Genomic DNA, 6,568 nt, shown 5'->3' on the forward strand with positions numbered 1-6,568 from the left:
GACTAAGTGACTTTCACCTGCGTGACATCTTGCGCATCAAAACCACTGTTTTTGAGCCAGACCTGGCCTATATAATGCAGTCGAGATCTCAGTATCACCCTTCACCTTAGTGCAGTTATTTGTTTAGTCTTTCATAAAATAGTTCATTTGCATTTAATGTTAATGGTTCAAAGAATGTCAGGCTGAATGGTCGGCCCCCACACATTTTCACCTCACCAAATCTGGCCCTCCTTGTAAAAAGGTTGGACACCCCTGATGTAGGGGAATGACAAGTAACATCTCAAGGATGTAACACAAAGATCTGTATAAAAGATGGAATTGTAATCATATATTTCTAATGTTTATTCAAAAAGAGTTTCACAAGACTTTTTGCCATGTGGAGACCTGTGCTACAGTTCTAACATTTGAGGTTTCTGCTTATTTCAGAGCATGAACAGACGAAGCTCTTAGATAGAAGAGGGACAGAGGCATGAAAGGCTGGCTGGGAAGTGTGACAAAACTGAGGAAGAAAAATAAATGTTGGGAATAGTGAGTGGACCTAATCTCACCTCATGGTTGGGGAAGCCCTGGAATGAAGGAAGCTCTTGAGGGAAGCCCCAACTTGAGGTCAAGGATACAACTTCACTCCTCCTCAAGTATGGAGGTCTCTGACATTTGTGCAGCGCCCTGTTTCCAGTACCAGAGTATCATAGCGGTCAACACAGTACTAAACTTTCCTAGAGCTAAACTTGTGAGCTAATTATGCAACTGGTTATTTCAGTGTCCATCATTAATCCCTTTAGCTCAGTTACTGTACCAAAGATTTATGAGCTCCTTACCTGTTATAGGCAAGTCAGTCACAGGTGTCCAGGAGTTACTGCCCCTTTTGCACTTCTCAATGGTGTAACCCAAGATCCGGGAGTTGCCAGTTTTATGTGGTGCTGCCCATGACAGTGTGATGGCACCCTTGTTGGCACTAACAATTTTAGGAGGAGCAGGAGGGCCTGGAAAAACTAGGAAAAAGTCAATCCATCATTATTAAAGATTTCTGTTACCTCCCTCCAAAGATAACAATAATTTCTAATTTTCCTTAATTCAACATTCAAACAGAAACTAGGTTGTCAGTTAAACATAGGCTGTCAGGAAAGTTAGAAAGAAACCAGTTTTCAAGCTGTACAATGTTTGATAATTCTCAGTAAGAATATTTCAAGTTACATGTTACTATTTCCTAGACTTAAATGTTTTCTATTTTGAGACTTTCTATTACTAAGATGTTAGTAAGAGCCTATCCCAGCTTAGTGCCTTCAGATGTTTTGGATAATAACTGCCATCACTCCTGACCATTGACCATATTGGCTTGATGGGGGGTTGTACTGAAAGATCCCAAATGCACTGGTTGGGGAAGATTATGTTAGAATATTGCTGGAATGGCTAGAACTATAAAATGGGATGCTTTATTGGCAACCTTCAAGAAACCTGTAAAGATCACCTTAGTTTTTGATTTTTGAACTACATGTGGCACAGCATTTCAGATGGTGGGTGAACTACCAAGAAGTCCTGCTTGCATGCCATGACCTGCTGATACAGTATTGGTCTTAGGTCACTCAAGACTTTCTTGGAGGGTCTCAGGAGATGCCTTGATGTGTATGGGGAAAGGCAGTCAGCAATGAAGCTATGAATGTGAGCAATAAAGTCTTGAATGTGGCATGAGAGTTAATTTGATGAAATGCTAGATGCTGTTGTGACAAATTGACAAATGTGCAGAAGGACCATTACCTTTTGTAGCAGCCATCACTTCATCAGACTCAAGCGCTTCACTGGTACCTTCAGCATTCACTGCTTTCACCCTGAAGTAATAGCTTTTGTCGTGTTCCACCTTGTTGGTTGTGAAAATAGTGCAGTCTCCACTGGTTTCTCCCAATGTCAGCCAGGTCTTTCTACCAACCTGCTGCCTCTCAATAATATAACGCTGGACTGGCTTGCCACCATCATCTCTGGGGGGTTTCCACTGGATAGTTATGCCACTTGTGGAACTGTCCACAACCACTATGGGTCCTGCTGGTGGCTGAGGCTTATCTAAATGGAAGAGCAAAAAAGAGCAAGCAAGACAGATCTTTGCTTGTGCTTGGTACTTGTGTTTGTACTTTGTTACCAATTCTTTGGAAGAGAGCTGGCAAGATCAATGCAAGGATCCCATTGTGTTGACAGAAGACTTAGACTAAAGAGAGATGCAACATTAAAATAGGTAGTTAGCTCTCTTAATTATGCTGGTTTCTATCTACAACACATGAATGAATGCTGATTTGTTATTCTTGCCTCTCTCCATTCTCTCCCCTCTCTAGTTGCTACTGCTGCTAGTTCTGCTTCCACCTGGAATACAAGGTGCGTTGTAGCAAGGTGCCTGAGATGGAAGAAGGCTGGGCTGCTTCCATTTCAGTGCCCCAGCAGTGAGGGTCTATGTTTCCAGGAGGAAAAGGTAGTGACCAAATAGATGAACAAACAGAGAGGAGCAAACATGTTCATGTCATTGATATGCTAAAGAACACTGACAATGAGTTCTGTTATGTTTGTCTGCAGCCATAATCGAGTATGATATATTCAGCTTTGTAATTTTACATATGTTTGTATGCAGGGTCAATAATAATGCTTCATTCTCCAAATGAAACACACAGGAATTAAAGCTATCTGTAAAGTTGCTTCATTTTCTTAGGCTTCATCAAAATGGTTACTTAATACCAAGGATCTCTCACCTATCACTACGAGCTTGAAAGCAGCTTCAAGGCTTCCACTCTCATTCTTCAGCTTCACTTTATAATCTCCGCAATCCTTCCGGTTGGTGCTAGATATGGAGAGCCGAGTATAACTGTCTGAATAGTCAGTGCTGATCCTGGTATCATCCAGAAGTTCACCTTCATCCTTTAGCCAAATTGTTCTGATTGGCTTCTTGCCTTCAAATGGGATCTTGACCATGGCATTCTTTCCTGCCTTTACCACTATAGGCTCCTTTCTCAGTTTTTCTAGAAGGGCAGAGTCCACATTTGGAGGGTCTGAACATAGAAACAAATAGTACATTGATTTAACCCCAAGGTGTGAAAAAGGACCTATTGACCATTTTAATAGTCTGAAATTATACTAGGAGACAGTGAAAATTGGCATTCTGCTACAGGCTACCCAGATCTCAGAACCCACAGAATTTGTGAACTTTTCCGTCATAAGGCAGCTTTCTGAAAACCCAGTGAAAACAAAACTGAGTCCCACTGCCACAGAACTAACTACTTGATATTGTTTTGCCGTGAAAGTGTGTTAAGAGCTCATTAGAACAAGGAAGTGATACAGAGAAGATGCACGTCCTTCACTGAGAGGACAAACATTTCATACAATCTGAATGAATTCTGGGTGGGGGAAAGAATCAGAGGCTGAATAATGCATAATATAAGGATAGCATGGGAGGGAGTCAAACTGCAGAAGAATAGCAGGATATGTGCCTAAAATAACCTTGAGGGGGAGCAGTTTATTTTGAAAAGTAAATTCTGAAATGGTTCTGAATTAGTCTTATAAAAAAGTGAGCAATGGGGCCATCGAAAGGACCAAAACAGAGTGGGAGAAGAGGAATGAAAATGAGGAGGGGGCCAAACTTTGTGCAGCAGATGGCATGAGAAAGGCTGTGCAGGGCAACAACAGGAAAGTCATGGGCAGAGACAACAGTCCTGAAAAACAAGGACTGGGACTCTGGTTCTTGCAATTACGTTCTAGAGACATGGATGCTAATGTTGTAAAGAGGCACTGTAGGGAAGTAAGGAGGTGGAGTTATACATAATTAAAGCAACAGGAGAAGCAAATGAGTTTGGAAAAGGCATGCTGAATTGACCACATCACAATTTGTTAGCCTCTGTTCCAAAATGCTGGCTGGAGTCACATACCTGTTGAATCCATCCATTAACACAATGAATTAACACAGAAATTAATACTGAACAAAGAATCCAACAATATCCAGCCCATGCTTTCTGCTTATCAAATGCTGAAATCTGATTTATGAGATTACTGATTCACATAAATCAATAATCTCTCCAAAGTATACTATTCATCTCTCCTGAAAAGTATACTATTAAAGGTATGATTCAACCAGCAGCATTTTAACATCACTTCATCTGCCAAATGACAGGTCTTGACTAGACTTGCCTTCAACAAATAGGGATGCCTCTGTTCGGACACCTTCAGCTTCAAACTTGTACTTTCCCTCATGACTGTCTTGTACATTATGTATTATCAGTTTGTGGACTGGGCCATCCTTCTCAATGGAGACTTGGTCCTGGCCAGTTATCTTGCGGGGAGGTTGAAAGAAAGGAGAAAAACATTCTCAGAAAGTACATGCAACATTGGAACTGTGACAGATCACAGCAGCAAATCCCAAGTGCCCTAAAGTCATCCCTTGTTCCTGTTCTGCCTTTAAACATGGGCATTCTAGGTCCTGCCCCTGCTGTGGTGATTCAGGTACTGCTAAGAGTTCCTGAATAGGTGTGGGGGAGAGAAAAGAGGGGGAGAAGGAACCAAGATAAAAAACAATTGCATGTCACTGCCTGTTCCTGTGAAGTCTTTCAGTAACACAGTTGTTGGTAGCATTTCAAAAATTCTTACTCAGGCTGGTTTAGTGCAGCACTATCCTGTAAGTAAACTCACGAGACAGTTTGTGCAGGTGAAAATCTGCAGGATAGGGAATGGGGTCTTGTTCAGTGGGTTTCTCCTGCAGGCAAAGCATGACTGGTGCATGGTCTTATGCCAATGTGTCGAGAGGACGATGCTGTGAGTCAGGCATACCTAGTGTGCACCGTGCATATTAACACCTTGTGAAGCACACCTATTTATTCTGAATAGTTTACAAGATATACGCACCACCTTTTCAGGAAAACCTAAATTATCCCAAATCCAAGCAGCCTAAACATTGAAGCCAAAGGAGCAGACCCTCAGGCTTCTTCAGGAGGTCAAATGGAGTCCTCTGGGTTTCCACTGGTAAATTTCTTTAAAATTTCTGGATTGTTAGAGCACGAATGGATAATCTGGAAAAGCAGGGTACCTGACCCGTGGCAGCAATGCTTTATATTATTGGACCTGATGAATGCTAATAGCACAAGTAGGTCAACAGACTCCACAGTGGATTGGATCTGTTTGTCCAATCCACCAACACCTCACAGGTGTTAGTGTTTGGTTACCTGGAAAGGTGTTGAGTATCTTTCAGCTCAAGGACCAGATTCCATTTTGGAGATGTTGAGGGCCATGGTCCAGTGGTTGGTGGGGCTGGGGGGAAAAGGGTGTGGGTCCAAAATACTGGAATATTTTAGCTTACTGAAAGTAATTATGCTTTAGGAGAGGTTTTCAACCTTTCAGGTTGGGAACAAACTGTGCAAAACAACCCTTAGCCACAATACAACCTTATTGTTCAGTTAATTGATCTTTCCCTCCCTTTTTCTAGCCTGTACTGTCAATATATTTCAGAATAAAAACTTGAATGTAAATCATTAAATGTTATCCTTGTGATGTTTACATTATTCAGGTGAAACCTGCCACAAGTTATGGAAGACATACCTTGAACCCATCTTTAAACCAAGTTCCCTCAACCTTATCATTGTTCAGGATGCAGGATAGCACAGCTGATGTACCTTTCTGAGCACAGACATCAAATAAACCTTCTCTGAAATGGCAACGTGGTTCTGCATTGGCAAGAGAGAAATAAAAGCCTCCTTTTAAAGGGGCTGTTTTTCCTTTTCTTTTTTTTTTTTTCTTTGTAATCATAAAAGATGTTAAAATGTAAATAAAAAGAAAAATATAATAAATCAGCCATAAATGTATAAATACCGCTCATATCCTCTTCCAGCAGACTTCTTTCTTTTCCTTTCCTGTCCCTGTGTCTTGACATATCACCTGAAGTAAGTCCACTGTCAGACAGCTGTCTTCTTCTGTCACCAGCAAGGGATCCAGCACCATAGAGGCCAGAAGACTGGAACTCTTCTCCAGGAAGACCAGACATCTTCTCATGCAGTGATCCATCGATACCTCTAATTCCTCTAGCGAAGTCAACTCCAACTATCCTACCATCTTGATCATAGACACTACCTAGTCCTCCTTCATTACCAGGGACAGTACTGCCCGCACCAGTTCCAGCAAGCTCACCATCCTTACCATAGAATAGGCCAATATCTCTCGCGCCAAAAGGGACACCAGTGCCTGGTCTACCCAGTGTGCCATCCATGCCATACAGTGCATCCATGTTCCCAACAGCACCATGACCACTACTGCCTGCTCCACCTGGCATTCCATCTTTCCCATATATTCCAGCAATGCTACCAGTGCCACCATGGCCCTCAATGTCTGCTCCAACTGCCATGCCGTCCTTGCCATACAATCCACCAATACCCCCAGCACCACCAGGTCCACCAGTGCCTGCTCCAATAGGCATGCCATCCTTGCCATACAGACCCCCAATGCCCCCAGCACCACCAGGTCCACCAGTGCCTGCTCCAATAGGCATGCCATCCTTGCCATACAGACCACCAATGCCCCCAGCACCACCAGGTCCACCAGTGCCTGCTCCAAT

General features: G+C 42.6%; 1 protein-coding gene across 1 annotated transcript in view; it reads left to right on the top strand.

The window, feature by feature from the left end:
- Window positions 1–6,568, top strand: part of IGFN1 (immunoglobulin like and fibronectin type III domain containing 1) — a 49,334-nt gene that overhangs the window by 30,051 nt on the left and 12,715 nt on the right. The window lies entirely within an intron of this gene.

This window comes from Varanus komodoensis, unplaced genomic scaffold (genome assembly GCF_004798865.1).
Source record: "Varanus komodoensis strain SLA01 unplaced genomic scaffold, ASM479886v1 scaffold1, whole genome shotgun sequence".
Taxonomy (NCBI): Eukaryota; Metazoa; Chordata; class Lepidosauria; order Squamata; family Varanidae; genus Varanus; species Varanus komodoensis.